At 41.8% G+C, this 19,432-nt stretch overlaps 1 protein-coding gene and 1 long non-coding RNA gene across 2 annotated transcripts in view; one reads left to right on the forward strand and one right to left on the reverse strand.

Annotated features, from left to right (window-relative positions):
• The window catches only part of LOC308323678 (large ribosomal subunit protein uL30-like), a 192,497-nt gene that overhangs the window by 92,896 nt on the left and 80,169 nt on the right, over window positions 1-19,432 (forward strand). The window lies entirely within an intron of this gene.
• LOC308324683 lies at window positions 434-3,810 on the reverse strand. Its single transcript, XR_013964954.1, has 3 exons — window positions 3,684-3,810; window positions 3,412-3,520; window positions 434-809 (listed from the first exon to the last, which is right to left on the reverse strand). It is a non-coding gene; the product is annotated as an uncharacterized lncRNA (long non-coding RNA).

Here is a 19,432-nt window from a genome sequence, read left to right on the forward strand (position 1 = left end):
TCCACATGAGCAGATCATCATCATATCATTGTCTTTAGTTTCATGTTTTGACTTTTGTCTTCCGGTGCTGTATTTTTAAGTGATGGATTTAACCACAACGAGTCCCACCATGATAGGGATCCACAGCCGTTTGACCGCCAATGTCGGTGATGACGATCCCAATGTTCCCAATGTTCCCACTTCACATCCTGGAAGAATCAGGGAGTGGTTTAGAAAGAGAGATGACACAAGACAATAAAATATTACTGCAATTTGACAGGCAGCAGCCAGTAATGATTTTTTTGTTTTAGTAAAAAATAAACTTGTTTGTTGGGCTACTTCAAGAAAACAAATTAATTAAAACAATAGAGTTTAATCTAACTCCACCGGAAGGTTTTCAACACAATAGAAGATATTTTCTCCTGTTTTGAACAAGTGAGTAATCTCACCTTGCAGTTCTATGTTGGTTTTGTTAACAGGTGTTCCATGCCTGGAGTACATTTTGCAGGTGTATTGTCCTTCACTGCCCGCCATCACGTTCAGGAGAGTCATGGTCAGGTTGTGTCCAGTTTTAGATCCTGTGCTTTTACATGTGACATTAGTGTCTTGATAAAGTAGTGTGCCATTTTTAAATGGAAATGTACACAACGTTGTCTTGTTCTTCACCCAGGACATTTCTTTGATGCCGAGTTCACTGTCTGAGCTGCCATCACACGTCAGAGTTAGAGGTTTACCACACTGAGCCACTACCTCAGGACTGGTGTGAAGCCGCACATGTCTTGTGCCAGCAGCACGGCCACGGATCAGTGTACCATTGTGAGGACTGGTGCCTGGTGAGAGACAGAGAGAGAAACCTTGATAAAGTAAATACAAATGGCTTCTTACAAATACGATTGTTTCTTTACTTTGATAGACGATGGGAGCATCATTGGCCAATCCTCTCTGTTGTCATGATTCATCTTTCCTCGCTGGTAACACTTTGGAATAACTGCTATATTATTGAGGGGCTCCTATTGTACGTACAGCTTTTGACCCCACACGTCTCAATATTTGCCATTGACAATGAAAGCAGAAATGAGGTCAAATGTCTGCCAAATATGATGTAAACTTGAGGCAACAGGCATTCTGATTGGCCAGTATGACTTCACACAGGTGTGATTTTTCTTCTCTAGACAGCCTGCCACGGTTTACTAAAACGCCACAGCACCGGCGGCGCTCTCATCATCGTACATCAGCGGTTACAAACTGGTACGTGCACCCCCTGTGGTCTGCGAGCGCCTTCTAGGGGGTGCATGACATGAAAAGGCTAGTGGTGGTGTTATTTTAAAGATATGAACATATATGCCAAATTTCCAATAAATGGCAAGGATATGCAGAATATTTGGACATATATGTCATATATGTGGATATGATATAATAGATGCCTCAGACTTGTATAGCATATGTTCACATATGCATTATGCAGGTTGCTAATTTCGAATAATATGTCACTCAAAATTGTCCATTCATTGTCAATGGCATTTAATGTTTGTGTTAGGACGTTTGTGTTTACACACACTAAAAGCTGGACATAGGAGCCCCTCAAAAATCACACCTGTGTGAAGTGAGGGGCGCTCTTATCCTCATACGTCATACATTGTCTCATTCTGGCCAATCACAATTTGCAGGACAAAGGTAGGACAATATCAGAAGAATGAGTCTAATATGGTTCAAATGGAGCTTGAAGTTTCAATGGGTTCATATACAGTAGGAGGGGGCATATCAAATTAATATTTGATCAAATTAACATAAAAACATATCGAACCACTGAACCAGGCAATATCAAAACTGTCTGGGGTACACACAAAAGCCAGAGTAGATGTTTAAATGACCCCAGAAGTGTTTTAACCCATTTTGGGGCGGGAACCCCTTTTGGTTTTAGCATTATATGCTATGCTTTAGCTATTGAAAAATAGCAGATCTACAAGCTCATAGCGGGGCCACAGAGTGGCGCGCTACGAGCTTGTAGGTCTGCTATTTTTTCGGCCCCTACAGTATGGGGGCCCCAGCACCTTCCCTGCACCTAGCTGGCCTCATGTGGCCTTCCATCCAAGGGAACCATCTAAACAAATTAGCCTAATACATATTTAAGGAGTCAGTTAAAACAATCTGTATTAAAGGTTAGTAAATAACACATTTGTTAATAATGTTAATAGTTTTTAGACCTTATTGGGACTTGATTCTGAATCAGTCTATAGAAAGGATCTGGTACTGCCTGCAGCACTAATGGTGTCAGTTAGAATACATGGAGGGAGTTGGCAGCAGAGATGGTTTTCTTGTACTGAAAGTTGTTAATAAACTATTAACAAAATACTAAACGTAAGTAGTAAGTACTGTAGTACGAATAGTCGTTTGTGAATAATCTATTAACTATTTATACAGAATAGTTATTAACTAAAGTGTCTTCCTTTTTTCTCTTACAGAGGACAAGACAACACGAGCGTTCTTGCTTACTGTAAATCGCTCTGTAAAGCGTCTGCTAAATGCCTAAATTGTAATTGTAGTTTCATCTCACTGCACATGAATCATGATGATGATGATAAACTTTATTTCAGACACAATGGGTCCATAATATACAAAACAAAGAAACAAGACAGACAATAAAAACACAGAGATAGCCTATGTGTAACAGACTATTTTCACTCCATACGGCCCAGATCAATTCAAACATATAAACAAACATTGCTTCCAGTGTTTCCAGAAGCAAGAGGAAAACCTTGTATCACTCTGTGTCATCCCTGTTGTTAAGGCCATAATGAATACATTATTTATTATTTCAGTCTACATACACATGAATCTAAACATAAAATTCCGCAGTACAGCATGAAAGGTGGTTAGATTACTAGTCACAAGCATTTCACGTGCACTGGTCCATCTTGGGAGTTTCAGGATTTTTTAAAGGCATTATATGCCACCTGAAGTATTTATTTATTTTTGCACTGCTATAACAGCACCACAAGTGAGCTGTATATAGTGTAGTCCAGTAGGTGCAGTAGCATCAAAACTCACAAAAAGGGGCTCAGCTAGCTTTGTGACTGTCAACATACCCCCCCCCCCCCTTCTCCACCTGGACTATAGTGGACACATAGGTTGATTTCAAGATTTCTAGTACTTATATATAGAACTATTTTTAATATAGTGTCTTTTTAGTAACCGTGTATGTGTACTGCACAAAAGAAGTTTCCGAAAGGAAAAATACAGTTCTTTGAAGTTGAAGTGAATGGTGACAGTACAACGAAATCATCTGCATAGATCATATGATTAATAAGGTAATACCCCACCATGCAACCAGTTTTACACTCCTTTAACCCAACACAAAAATAATAACATTTTTCACATTTTGTCTTTTCTGACCATACATTCCTCCTCGTATGATCGTAATGTGACACTCACCATCAATGTCGGCGCTGTTAACTAGTGAAGCCAGCCAGATGACAGACACACAGCCATGGATAAGCTCTGTTCCTACCCCCCAGGACAAACTTGGTCGTCTGGTCTGTATCTAAATGAATATTCGATAAGATAAGATGTTTATTGTCACTGTATTTGGACGACATTTCATCACACTTTGTCTATCACTTTAAACATAGAAGTAACAGTAATCAAAGGCAAAACATTAAGATTTAGACACAACATGATGTAATCCAATTTTGTTTGTACTGTACCATGATGTCCTCTTAATGCAATGCTGATCGATTTGTCCTTTTTATAGTCCAGTCAGAGCCCTATCTCAGTAGAGTGAACACATGTAAACTTAAAATATACAAGTAAGAAGATGATCGTGCATGCAAGAGAACCTGACTAATGAAGGGTTACATAGGATGGGCTTCTTCAGGTAGGCTTTTAGTGTTTGCCTCTAACATGCATGGACATGTCATGTGAGAGACTCCGGAATGAGTATTGAACAATGAACAGTGCTGAGGGAATGCAGTTTACCGTAAGTCTTGAGAAATCTGGGAAAGTTAAGGAAAGGAAAGTTTATTTGTGTAGCACATCTACATTTTTGTTGACATTTTTACAGAGCCCCGAGGGTACATGGGGAAGAAAAAGATTGTTCAGGTGCACTAGGTGTCAAAATGGCCAGAGTTTCAGGTGGTCTAACAATTCTATTCTGTTCTTTCGTCACTCAAGTACTATAGCTGCATCATCTTGACTGCTCAGTCGCTCACAAAGTATAGCCTTGGGGAGAAACTTCATCTCTTGTAGGGTGAGCTTTGATCAGCATACCTGTACATCTTTCTGGGACTTCCAACAGCATGTAGGATTTGTCGTTGTTTCAAGAAAAGAACATTACTATGTGACATTAGTGTTCTTCCCCCCCACCCCCACACAGAGCAGGGAGAGAGAGGAGAAAATGCTGTGTAGTAGCATTCCTCTAATATGACAATTGAGTGGAAATAATGTACTGTAATGACCAGTGGGCTGTAGGCCATAGCAACTTCTCAAAGTCACATAAAAAGAAAGCTCACCCACACGATAGAAAACGGAAGAGGTGTGTACTGCAACCACCCGTATCAACCACCCGCCTCGTCATTGTTTCATAACAAGTACTTTACATTTATAAAATAACGGCTAAGTAAAACCGAACAATAAACACACAATCCATTTCCTAACTCAAATAACGGGTACAATAACACATCAATAAACAATATACTCTGTGCCCCGAGGTATGCTGTGATTGTCACTTTGGCACACCCCAAGTCAAGTCAAGTCAATTTTTTTTCTAGAGCACATTTAAAACAACCAAGGTTGACCAAAGTGCTGGACTAACAACAAACATATACAGTAGAGAAAATGCACAAGAAGATACAGTAGAAACATTTTTCACAAAGAAAGTACAGAACAAAACTATAAAGTGGGAGAGCACAGCAACACATGATTAAAGAGGGGTGGGGGGCATATGGTGTTAAAAGGCCAGGGAGAACGTGTGTTTTTAAACAAGATTTAAAAATGTCCATAGAAGGTGCAGCTTTCACAACTAGTGGCAGGGCGTTCCAAAGTCTGGGTGCAGTGACTGAGAACGCCCGGTCGCCTTTTGATTTCATCATCATCATCATCATTTATTTAACTCACGACCATGATCACATGGTTTGGAGCACAGATTCATAAAAGTATACAATCGAAAGTATACAATACATTACAGATTATATTATCGGAAGGCTTTCCCTATTTGTACAGTGGAAGAACATTTTTCAGAAATGCACCCAATTTATAGATTACTTTTAGTTTTTCAGATTTTAGTAATGCAATTTTCAATTTAAACACAGAAGGGTGGGTAAAAAAAATTATTGGCAGGTATTTTTGCCTGAAATTCATAATGCCAGTATTCTTGCATTCCAACAAAACATGATACTCATCTCCAATTCTGGCTTCATTACATAGGTTACAAATCCTGACTTCTTTCCAGTCCTTTATATCTACCGATGACCTTTGGGATTCTTGTGTTGTTTAGCCTAAGGTTGCATGAGTGGGAGGGATCTTCAGGACCATCTGCTAGTGGAGTGATATATAGGGAGGTGCCAGACCATGAAGGGCTTTAACAGCCTGCACCTATAGTCTCCAGTAACCTGCGCACCTAGTGCCATGCACCTACAGTAACACAAAGTCCAGAAGCTGCCGAGGCCGACACCTCCTTACTTTGCTTCCCACTAGGTTCGGGAGTTGCTTATTGTCGTTATCAGCCGGTAACACGCTGTCCCAGTTACAAATGAATGCACTAGACCCCTGGGAGATGTATTGCTGAGGTGGAGCGCCACACCTACCATCAGCTTCCAGTACTTCCCGCACGACTTGCCGCACCCAAGCCATGCTACTCATACGAGTTGGTGGTGCCCGGGAATCGGGATCGAACCCATGAACTTGTGGTCCAAAGGCAAGAGCTCTACCGACTGAGCTACCCAGATACTATAGGCCTGGTTCTGGTGTTCCGGGGGGAAGGGTTATCCTCTGTGGGGGTCTCTCCATATCCCCCCCGTTCTCTTTTGTGCTGGTGAGGTGTTGGTAACATGCCAGCCTGATGGAGGACTCCCTCATGGCCGCCCACCATGCAGCTGCACTCTATAGACCACATCAGAGAGTTTACCAGCACAGTGTATGACCCAGTCCATTAGCTATGGAACTTCATTCCTGTTGCTGAGATAAGTCTGATTCAGACGGTGGCCGACTGGTCCACTGGGGTACACTTTATTATTTTGTTTTTTATTTACCCAGGGTAGTAGCTGAGCACCATGGCTCATTATCAGCAACGCCCTGCACATAGAAACTCACTGACAGATGTACACATTCCTGGGAGCTGACCAATACAAGCAATCAAATACTGTTAGCCACTAAGCAGCTCCACTGGAGCATACCATGCCCACAGGATATGGGGCAAGTGGAGGTCACAATCACTGCTGGCGGTCAGAGATAGTTTGCTATGGAGTCTTGGTGCAGACAGTTAAACCGCTCAGGTGTAGAAGGGTAGTCCTCATCTTTCTTACTCCAGTACAAGCCACCGTTAGATCTCCTGGGCATACCTGATCCTTGAAGTTGTGGGCTCTGCCGTGGTATAGCAGATCTGGAACCATGTAGGCCTCTGGCCCCTTTGTGAAGTATGCTTGAAAGTAAATAATCCATGGCTACTAACACATAGCGGTTTCCATGGCCAGTGACATGAAAGGGCCCTAGGATAGGATGACGACCCACATGCTCCAGGGCAGGAGTGTCCCCACTTTGTACTGTTGTAATGGAGACTGTGAGCCCCAGATCTATTTGGGTGGTGCAGAAGTTGCATTTGTGGGAAAATACGTAGTTCCACATCCTGTCGACAGTTCAATCAGTAGAACTGGGCCCAAAGTCGTTACGCGGCCTCGGAGACCCTTTGGAGGCTGTGGTGATTTCCCTGTCCCTGTTGCTTACATGGCTGCACGGTCGACCTGCCACCACGCTCCATTTCTCCAGGCGCTTATAGCAAATAACCTTCACCTGCTTCCCCTGGTACAAGGGAAATAAGGTAGCCTATGTTATTTTCTCTGGTGTCATTTTATGTTTGCAATTAATTATGGAGAATAAAGTAACCTCAACCTGCAAACAAAAGACCAGGCTGTTATTCTCCCTGTATAGTTGTTATTACATATAAGGAAACAAACATCAGTACAGGTTGGTTTATGTTATTTTATTGATATAATGCATGTGCTCTGATATCTCAACACGGCCATCTCACATACAAGCTCTATTAAAGATAGTGTCGGTCCGTCGGAGGAGTGCCTGCCTGACCTGAATAATGCTGTTTGATGTAGCCTATTGGCTGAGCCGTGGGGAAAACACACAGGGAATAATGTTTGCAATGGTGTCTGTTACTGAAAATCGGAAAAAACGGTTTACTTTGAACACAGAACACCAGTGTCGTAATGTCCAACAAGACAGCTGATAGACTGACCACAGGCGGACAGTTACATAAAACACTGTCATTCCTATTTCCTTAGCATCATTTCCTGTGCAATTTCCAGTGTGAGATACTCATTCAGCCTCCTTACGAACCTTACATCTCTCATCTTATTTTCAATGTTCAACTGCGTACTGTGTTCTGATTTTGGTTATGTAGGGCGATGTGATGTCCTTAATGTGCTGAGCACGGATTCATATAGTATATGGTGCAATCCTATACATTAATCATACCTTCTATTGGTAGATGGTAAATGATGCATTTATATACCATAGTGTCTGAGTCCAAAGAGCTTTACAATATGCATTGCCGGTACATTCTCCCATTCATACACACATAGACAGAGGAAACAAGGCAAGGCACCATGGCAACATGCGCTTTGGGAGCAGTTAGGCATTATCAGTGTCTTGCTCAAGAACACGTTGACACTAACTCAGGGGGAGCTGAGGTTCGAACTGGGAACCTTCTGATTCCAAAGCGTTTGATATGTTTTGACTGTGACGCAGTAATCAGTGGCTGTCGCACAGCAGAAATAGCTCTTGCACTACGTCACCAGAGAAGAGAATAACAATATGAAATGTTCCAGACAGTTCTGAGATAACTGTTATTGTAGCAGACTGTTATGGAAAACAGTTATTGCAAGATGTATTGATTGTAATGGATGTTTTTCAATCGTGTCTGCGGACATGGCTTCGTTTGTTATCCTATTAATCAACATACGTATGCATCTAAAGATTCCTACTGTACCACCAGACTAATTCTTCAACAAGGGCCTGAAGAAGATCAATCACTTGTACGGTACAGCTATTAATGTTTTATAAATAGATGTTCAAACTCTTTGTGAGTTATCTGACTGAAATACAATGTATTGGCCCACACTCGTGGAGTCTATTCCAGTCTTTGTCCCCACAGATGCAATTCATGACAGCACCATCCTTCCAATAGGATGGGACAGAATCATCATAAATGTATCAGACTCTATACTCATCAGCCTTTCTCACACTGTTATTCTTTAATATAGACTGTCTGGTTTGCCGACTTATAAAGCTACTGCATATGCTTTTTGATCATTGTTTATGTTAGTCGGTGCACATCTTGTGCTTTCGATTGATTCAAACATGAGCTAAACAGGAGAATATGTTCATTACACGAATTGTGCATCTGATTGGTTTTGTCTGCGTCTGTCCATCGCATTCTCATGAACGCATTATTTCAAGAACACCTGTGCATATATATATTGGTGGTCAAAGGTCAAGGTCACTTGTCAATATACTGTTGTGATAACTTACATTTCACCAACGAATTCACTTAACAGCTTTTATTAAATTCCTTCAAAGTCTTCACTACATGAGTGTGGACAGACATTCATAAACTGTAAACTGAAATTGGTTGCTGTGATTCAGTGTTTCTAGTTGGTTTCTTGTTAATTTCATTTGATCGAGGTGTTGCGGTTTGCCATGGGCTTTTTTACTGTGCTGCCAATAAGCAAGTTGTGTGAAAACAGATGGCAACACTGAATTTCCAATATTTCCAAGGCTGTATTTCCTCAGGCCTAGAATATATTTTAAACTTTTTGTCACAGGCATCAATCGCTGAAGAGTAACTTCACTTCCCTTAGACAGTGACTCCGATTGTCTCCTTTAAATCATGTAATTGACATACATGCATCACTATATTTACGGTAAGTAATAAGAATCATCAAGAGCATAAACTCAGGAAATGTCAGATCGTGCCGTACAGTACCTCCATAATTAGGGCACAAAGGAACCTTACATTTCAAAGGGCCTAATACATTTCAGAAAATCCAATACTTTTACTGTACAGTTTCTATACAATATCTTATTTTGCTTTTGGTCTTGTAAAACAGGCAGTGTTTGACTGTCAGGCCCCTCAAGCTATCTGTGAATACAGAACGGAAATATATTTTACAAGCCGACGTGAACTGAGGCTGACATCCTCAGATGCCACTTTGATCCATGGAGCATCACCCCTCTTCACCACCCTGCCAGACACACAAGCTGATAATGAGAGGCAGAAAATAAGTGAGGAAAGTCACAGCTATTTGCGCTAAAAGAAAAAAGAAAAACCTAGGAGGGGAAGGGGTCTGAGATAGAGATGTCACAGTCCTTTTACTGTATTCTCTCTTTACTGTCAGAGAGAGAATATACTATAAGACATTAGGGCACAAAGGCACTGCAGTTCCTTTCTTCAGGAAAAGAAACCGGGCCTATGTCAGTGCACAGGTGTACATATAGGGGTCGTCCACCCATCCCCCCCCAGGACAAGTATAATTGGAATGATTTCAGAGGAAGGAGAACGAGAGGAATCCCATACTGGGAGCCTCTGAGGCAGTTGGTGTTTGAAGTGTCAGAACAAGAACAAGATATCCTTCCTGGTTGCCAGCCGCACTCCATAGCGTGACAGATGGAGGAGGCGAAAGTGCTTTAGTGGATTTGTTTTACCTTTACAGAACGTTTCAGAATGAAGAGCAAAGCCTATAGCTTGCACTAGACTTTGCCTGGTAGCATCTTTGTTAACTACTTAAGCCCTATTTTATACCTTGTTGTAAGACATACTGTAGCCACGTGGCAAATATAGCTACAGATGTTTTGTGAGCTTGTCAATGGGATGTTTTCCGTATTTTTGAAAAGTTCTTTAAATGTTTTATTTTTTATCTGTTATCTGTTAATCTGTTCATAGTATTCTATAATTTACTTTATCTTTACAGAGTGCAGAACGCTACAGAATGAAGATACAGTACTGTACTGTAGTGTAAATAGTATGATGCTGCAGCCATCTTGCTTGGTATAAGCTCTGTTAATCTTTTCACAGTATACTTATGATGACGTTTTACCGTACAATATGGAGCAATGCCACCGCTGATTGGCCGCTGATTGGTCAGTGACCGAACAGTGACCGAACATTATAGAATAGAATGAAGTTCAAAATGAATGAAATCTTCAACACATGAAGCAACACTGATCAGTTAGGAGACATACTGATTCCCCCCCTGTTACTATTCTTTGCTTTGGTACTATTTTAAGATGTAGCCTACTTGTAATATAGTGTAGTCCTGCAGTGTACAGTATTTAAAGGATGTTTGTTGTAAACATATCAAAGAGTTCTGCACATACTGTATTCCCACTGAAGCTTTTCCCTGGACATTTGCCTGAAGCAACCATTTGGGGGAGGTGTTCTATGCCTCAAGGGAGAGCTTTCCATCGTAACTAGTGGAACCTTTCTCTCATCTCCTGCCTTGGGCGGCAACACGCTGCAAACAGTGCTGCAATGCAGTGCCCGTTGCTGATCACGCACGCACGCACGCACGAGCGCGCGCACACACACACACACACACACACACACACACACACACACACACACACACACACACACACACACCTGTCAAGCCAGGCTGTGGGAGGACTTCTGAGGTTTGCAGAGGAAGTTTTTATTTCAGATCTTCTTTAGGCATCTAAAAGAACTCCTCTTTTACTTCAGTAGGTGAATAATGTGATGTATTGGTTTTGCAGTGAGATGTGTTTCTGTGCATGGCACAGCCTGGGGCAACGATAAGGCATAGAGGGGAACGCTGGGATCCAACTATTTTTCTCTTATATCCATTTGTAAGTCATAAGGGGTGGCTTGTCTATTACTTCCACAATATTTATTGTCTACAGTATGTTCTCTGTAAAGCTGTAGTGAGCATGCCTATAGTTTACTACAGTAAAACACCACCCCACTGACATAATTTTGACATCACTGATAGGTCATGGTGGAAGAACTACAGGCTGTGTAAGTGTGTATACCACGGAACAAATGCTACATTATTTTCAAGAGTTCTTGAAAATAGCTCAAGTAGCTCAGTTCAGCCATAACATTTTCCAGCCAATCAAGTGTTGCTTCAGGAGCACAGAAGGGAGAGGTGTAATGTAATTGGCTGTTGAGCTCAATGATCTACAACCTTTTCCTAGAATCGAGAAATTTATTTAGTAATTGCTTGTTTGTCATTCAAGAGAATCTTTAATATAAATATATCACAAAGATACATATACACTTAATAGTTTAGAATAGATTCAAGAGTCAAACAATTAGAAGATAGCCGAACTCTATATCTGACTACAACATCCAGTCAGTAAATCATTCCATAATCTTCTCATTTTCTTCACCTATTGTGATACCACCACCATTTAGACCTGAGGCCGATTCTAAAAAAAAGTTGCTGTATACAGTATAAATGAATACACTATTGCTGTAAACGAGCGTTCCGGTTACCATATAGCAATATCTAAAATTCCACCGATGCTTTCCCGGATTGAATGGGTTAAGTAATGGAATGTCCAACATGATGAAGCCTGACGGTGACTAAACTGAAAGTAGTAAAATACAGTACATTTGCTTAAATTAGGTGGGGTTGCTCACTGAAGTCAGAGCACATCATACTGTACCATAGGCCTACCGGTCATATCTCAAACAGGGTCAGCTGCGGGAATGACTATAGTGTTATTTATGGTACGCATTCTTACTCGGTGCCCTAAAACATGTATGCCTCTCAAAATCCAACCCTACGTCCTTGTCGTGAGAGGTGGTAGCAGGTGAGGCTGACTAACAGGGCTCTGGTCAAACGGCATACAGTATGCTAATCACCTCACCTGTACAGTGGATCACTGAGGATCACATGAACATTGACAAAATGGCAACAATGACATCTACACAAATTGTTATTAACTAGATCCCAGCACCAGAAGAAAATATAGGGTGCTGTTAAATGCTCATCAACAACAACTAAAGACTGCATGCTTCTCTAGTTCAAAGCGCGACAGGTACTGTACAGCACACAGCACCAGTATTATCTGGTGTGTGCTTCCACCCTACGAAATTCCATCTCAGACATCTGCCCAATCCATCATACCACCACAGTACCGGCGAACACATACAATGCATGATTTATTCACACACACATGCGCACACGCACACGCACACACACACACACACACACACACACACACACACACACACACACACAGACAACATTTGTTGTGCCAAATAATGTGCCAAGTCAAGCAAGGTCAAGTCAGTTCAGATCCCAACACTCACTCTCTCTCTCTCTTTCTTTCTCTCGCCTCTCTCTCTCATAAAGTTCCTCTTCTCCGTCCCGCCTTCTCCTCCCCGCCAACACACACCCACGTGCATAGTTGTCAGTTCAATTACCTCTTTTCTCTTGCTTGAATTGTATGCAAACGTGTGAACGGATGTTTTCCCCGGAAAATCATACTTTCTCACAATGTTACCCTAGTCTGTGCTGCTCCTACTATTCCACAGATAACATGTACAGAAATTGTTTGTGACATTTTGTCATGGTGTGCGATTTTATTTCAAAATCATGGAGTCACCTAGGAGATGAGAGCAACCTGAGGCACTGATGACTGGAAGATATATAGTTGACACTCTACCATGTAATTCATCTGTCATTTGGCTGGCTGCAGTGAGGCTTGGCAACCGGTAGGGTTAAAATATAGTTACATCTGCTGTGAATAATCTGACTTGTCTTTGCTTGCCTCATTATTTCAGCCTACTCCTTTCCCTCCATGCCACCATTCAGCCACAGTGCACGCACACGCATGCGTGTGGCCTGGGTCTGGGTCTCTCAAGCGGGTAAAATGATCTCCCGGTGTATAATTTGAAACATTTCTGTGTGGAAATACATCGTAGGAGGGAAATGCAACCCAAAAAAATCACACCTGTGTGAAGTGAGGGACGCTCTTATCACAACATGATGATGTAAAACAAACATTGAACTAAAAAAAAAAACATTAAACCTATTAGGGGCTAGCGCCCCTCAAAAAGGACCTGTAATGTCTAAAGACTTACACATGGATAAATGAACGAATGAGTATTTGACCATTTACTTTCACATGAAATTGGCTATTGGGCTCTCATCACTGAGAGGGCTCTCAGTGATGGTCTTGGAGAACTGCTGTGTTGTGGTCTTTGAAGCTGGTGCATGTATAAAGCAAGCATTCCAGCGAGCATTCCAACATGTTCAGCACTCAGCTCAACAATTGCAGTAGTCAAGCCTGACTCTCCTGATCTGGAAACAGAAAAACAATTTAAGCAATTTAAGAGTGAACTGACTATTATTATAGTCATATTATTAATATTTGTGTCTACAAACACAAGCAGGATGCGTGCGCACGCTTGTGTGTGTTGCGTGTGCATAAAATCATCAGTGTTTTCTTACTCTGAAAGTGAATGAGATTGCAAAGCGTTACCTTGCCTCCCACCATTCACTCCTGTCCTCAGACAGCTGGGTCTGAGGACGAGACAAAGGGGAGACAGTAAACAAATTACAGCCTTCACATATCGTGTACCTGATCATTAAACCATAAACAGAGAAACCGCACTATATTGGTGAAAGTCAGATTACTACAGACAGGGTACATTAAAGACTGAAATAGACCTTTATCAGGTCTTTAACTCTGAGAGCATGAAATGGACCCTTCCGTATACGCTCTCAGAGTAATGGCGGTCGTTGAAATGAAAAAGTTTGAGAACCACTGGTCTAGGACTGTATTACCTTCTGGCACTGAGCCAACAGCAGCTGGTAGGCCGGAGTGGGTAGAACTGCTCTCAGTGTCCTCAAAGCGGATGAAGCACAGGTCAGTTTTGACGACGGACTCGATCCACATCTCGCAGTGGTCCACTCTGGTGTAGACGCTGGGCAGACAGGGAGGAGCACAGTCACAACCCCAGCTAACAACTCCAATCTGGACCCAGTCGGAGCCGTATTTGTAGACCATTAGACCTGTGAATACCATTAATACCTCACATGAGTCTTTGCCTCCTTCCAGCAAACCAGCACAGATCACATCATCTGTGATACATCCTGGATAGCTATGGTTGCAGTCTGTGACCATATTGTGAGCATTGTATTAACATTCTACTGTACTTCTGTCGTACATTTTACGACTTGGTCACCAGGGTGCCATTTTCTCCATTTCAAGTGATGTGATGTCATTCTCACCTCCCTCAGTGATCTTGCCCCAGCCAAGGACACAGCTGGGAGTGCCGTTGCTGAACACGCTGCCAGTGGCTGCCAGACACACAGATCTGATCTCGTCAGAGAACGGGACAGGTGAAGCCAGCCGGAGCAGAGCCGTGTCGTTGGCATAAGTCTTAGGGTCATATCTTGGATGAAGCACAATTTCAGCAACAGCTCTGGACACTCCCTTTGGACCAGCCAGGTTTTGCTTCCCCAAGACAACGTGCACACCTTCTGGGCTGGAAAAGAGAAATATAAACATCCCATTGAAATTTTATATTGCTTATTGCTGTGTCAATATTTTATAGTTTTATAGTTTTTTTTGTTTGTTTCAAAAACAGTGACAGATTGGATGAACTAAGACTCACTGAGGATTTTACTGTGCATACACGCCATTTGACTTCTCTTCTATTGTGATTGCCACCACAAAGCAATCAGAGATTATTTTCATCCGTTTTGTAATGATGGCGGAGTGAAAGCCAACAGTTTTATCATACATATGAGCTTTAATTTTTCCACTTCTCCATTTGCCCCAGTGACATCGTTTCCAGTTCAACGTAGAGACCCAAGGCTCAGTGTAATATATAACCACTTTAAAGACTTCCCTGGTTCCCCAAAGGGGGTCTTCCTCTGTGAATTCACCAGGGTGAGAGAAATTGAGCGAGTGAGACAAAGAGAGAGAGACAGACTGACTTGAGTGAGTAATAGATATACAGAAACAGAGTCAAAGATAGTGAGCGAGTGAGCGAATGAATGAATGAGATATAGTGAGAGCGAGATCCCAGTGGAAGGTTGGAGGCAGAGAAACAAATAAGCAATTTCTTTCATTTGATGCTTTGGCAATAATGTTCTAACTTTCATCCCAATAAAGCACATTTAAGTGGAATTGAGATAGAAGAGGACTGGGGGAGAGAAAATGATAAATAAGCAACAGAAGAAGAAAATAATGAGTAGTAGAAGAACAAGAAAATGAAAAGGAATGAGAAAAAGGAAACAGAATAAGATGCTCAAGAATACCTCAAAGAACGAGGTGTGGGGACCCCTCAAGGACCCCCAAAATTATAGGTATTGGGTTGCGAACCTCCATCTGAAAATATGGACCAGCATACAAGATTTGTGTTTGTAAAATTCCAAATTAGTTTTGTTTCTTTTCACGGTTTTGTTTTTAAAATAGCAGATCTTTATACATGCTCACCAACATGTTGTGAGCTTGTATAGACCCGACCGACTATCTTCAAGGGACTAAAGGACCCCATGGTCCTGATTTGAAAACCACTGTCCTTGAGAGTGCATACAGTATATGCTGACATGATTCTCCTTCACCTCATCAAAAGCTGTGAAATCAGTGATCAGTGCTAAGATTCTATGTCTGACTTGTTCAACTGTCAAAATAATTTGTTAGTTATTTTCCCAATCACTTGACATCGCTTTGCACACTATGCCAGAAATTTTAGCAATCAGTTGATATGGTTGCAACTTGCATCACATAAAAACGAATTATATTTGCTTTGGACTGCTGACACCATGCGAACACGCACACAAACGCACGCGCGCGCGCGCACGCACGCACGCACGCACGCACGCACGCACGCACGCACACACACACACACACACACACACACACACACACACACACACACACACACACACACACACACACACACACACACACACACACACACACACACACACACACACACACACACACACACACACACACCACCAATCTCCTTTCTGTCACAGATAACTCTTGCTAAGGTTTTCCGTCAGGCAGCCAGCTGAACGCCCTGTGAGGTTGTCATGTTAAGTGAATGTGATCCGCCTTGTGAATGTATTTAGAACCAATGAGATGCTATTCTCACAGCCTGAGGCTCACAAGCAGGGGCCAACGTTAAGTCCAGAGGTGACAGACACAGCCAGCTTCCCAGTGGGGAAAAACTGTTGCCATGGCAGCAAAGGATGCTGCCTGCTATACCTGCTCTCTGTGAACAGCAAGATGACCATTTGTTCTTTGGCTCAACGCTTAATCCTCTCCTTTTGTCTTTGTCTCTCACTTCAACACAAATATTATACAGTATATGTTATTGCGACCATAGGTCGCATTTACTATGAAAACCTAGGTCACGCCTCCATGGTCATGCCTCGTCACATGTCTCCATATATGGTCATGCCTCGTCACATCACGCCTCCATATATGGTCATGCCTCGTGATATCACACCTCCATAAATGGTCACGCCTCGTGACATCACGCCTCCATATATGGTCACGCCTCGTGACATCACGCCTCGTGACACGTCAAGCCACCATATGGCCATCTCCAAATATGAAGATCACAACACTGACCTCATCTAACTCTGGATAACCGTACATGGAGAAGACTATATGGAGCCGGCCAGCAACTCTACATCTGACCTCAAACCCTTATAGATCTCCGTAGCTGACCTGTTCTGAGATTCCATATGTTGATCCTTCCCCAATCCCCACCCGTCCTTGGTGTTCTGACATTCCATATGTTGATCTGACCCCCCATGCCAAAGCTCGCCGGCCCATGCAGCAGTCTGCTGTCACCCAGGCGGATGCGTGCACGCGACCTCACTCTTTAGGGCTTCTTACTGGTATTATAACCTAAGAAGTCCTCTCTCCAGGTCACATTTTAGAGTTGTAGATTGCATGTGCTTGAATTGCTTTGTCATTTTTGTAGATGAGCATTTGCCTCCCTCTCTCTGTTTAATGTAGAATCTCTCTCTCTCTCTCTCTGTCTGTTCACCCCTCCAAACTATATCTCTCCCATGTACATTTTTAAAGACAATGATAATGAAACAGAGGCAGAAGGCAATTAATGCACCACAACAATAAAAAAAAGTTATAGTGACATCAGTTTCATTATCAATTAGTGATATGATGGTTATGGCCTTGGAGAAAAAACAACATCTGCACACTTAGCTCCAAGGCCTGATGAAGACGCAAGTGGTCAAAAGGTTGCATCGGTTGCGTCATGCAGTTAAGAAAGTAAGTCCTTGGAGCTTGAGAACAAGTGTGTTCTTTTTTCTCCTTGATTCTTGCCATGATGCCTTGATGTCCAGCAGCTGGCCTAAATACAGGCATAAAATGTGCACTCAATCCTCTCTGTGATCTGTCGTGGTCTTGCTATCGGCCGTACTATTACTATGTGAGACTACAACATCCATTACAGTGATACAGTGAAGTACTGGTGTGGTACTTCTGGTTTACCGGAACGGGGTTCAACTCCCTGCAGTGCCCTGCTCAATGTGTTGTATGTACCGGAAAAATTTAGTGTTGCGGAGGATGAGAAACATTAGCAAATTGCGGAATGTTGCGGAGGATGAGAAACATTTCGGAAATGGAAATTGCCGAAATGGAAATTGCGGAAATTATGGAAATTGATGCGTCGGTTTTATTTATTTAAAATACTGGGTCAATTGTCTGACTTTGATTGCTTAAAGTAGACCTGCATAAAATGGTGTAGCCTAGTACTGCAGCTATTTACAACCAGGTAGTGTATAAGTGAAATTGAACACTTAAATTAGTATTTAATATTTGAATACTTATACTTAGTATTTAATACTTCGTACTTTCAAAAGGGTTTATTGGGGCACCTTACAAATTGCATTGTTTGTTGTACTGGCTTTGGCTTAAACATGTCAGTGTTTCTATATTGCACTGTTGACAGCTAAAACGTTCTAAGGTGGTCATTGTGGGTGGAGTTAAGTACCTATTGTCCCTCCCATTGTCACACCCACTTCTATCCAGCTCTAAGGTGTTAAAAATGTTGTGAATATTGAAAGGGACTTTTCTCAGCTTTGGGTGAAAGGCCCCAATCATTTTAAAATGGTTATATCTCCTTCAATTATTGTCCAATTTCATTGAATGATACATCATATGAAAGCTTACATTCTGTACTTTAATAATCTGTAATAATCTGTAATCTGTAAAAATCGAGTTGAGGCTCTTTTTGCTGGCACCTGTCACAGTTGGTTCCTTAATTTTCTTTCATGTAAAGCGACTTTGGATACTATTAAGCCTACTTTGGGCTATATAAATGGGAGCTATTGTTTACTGATTAGTATTAATATTAACTTAATTCATTTAAATTTAAATGTATTATTATTATTATTACTACTATTATTATTACTACTACAACATACTGTAGTTATAGCAGTGCTTGCTGGTGTGAACGGCCCATTAAGCAGGTGCATTCTAGGTGCATTCTAGAATAACGTCAATAGGCGGCGCTGTTGAGCTATCCTCCTCAGGGCGCTGTCCATGGTGCTGTTCCACTGTTCCCAAGTAGACAATGAGCACCAAATATAGCCTACTGTACTTTTACATTAGCACCAATGCATTATTGATAAGACAGTATATTTATACGGCTTGACTTTATTTTAAGTTATAGCTTAACCTATTTTATTTAGAATTAGAACAGCCAATTATTCTGATTTCTGCATTGTGATATCTTAATCTTCGAATGCATTTAATTCTGTCCCATACAGAACATCATGTCCAGACCAGATGAATCAAAGGCTAAGCCATTTAACAGCACACAAGGTCATCTTAGTTCATTGTTCTAATAATCAATAAAGAAAATCGACTTGATTACCTCATGTTTTACCAAATGGATCATTAGATGGCGCTGTGAGTAAATTTCAGCTGTGGCTTGACTGGAAGTCTGGAACTGCTCGGACTATTCTTCTCAGCTCAATGGGAATATTACGGTCGGGATTCTCGGGAAAGTAGGCTACGTGCGCCATTCAGAGGCAGCCCTGCATTAATTAATTCCATACAGCTTCACCTGATGCCGCCATTTCAGACCTTTGAGCGCTACTAAACAAGCTGAAAACTCTTACAAACATCATTTATCATCCGCCTGTAGTGTAAGGTCAGGGCTTTCGGAGCGACCACCCTTCACTGCAGCAGGATTCCCGCAGAAGTT

The sequence above is a fragment of the Protomyctophum bolini genome (genome assembly GCF_963924005.1).
Source record: "Protomyctophum bolini genome assembly, chromosome: 11".
Classification (NCBI taxonomy): Eukaryota; Metazoa; Chordata; class Actinopteri; order Myctophiformes; family Myctophidae; genus Protomyctophum; species Protomyctophum bolini.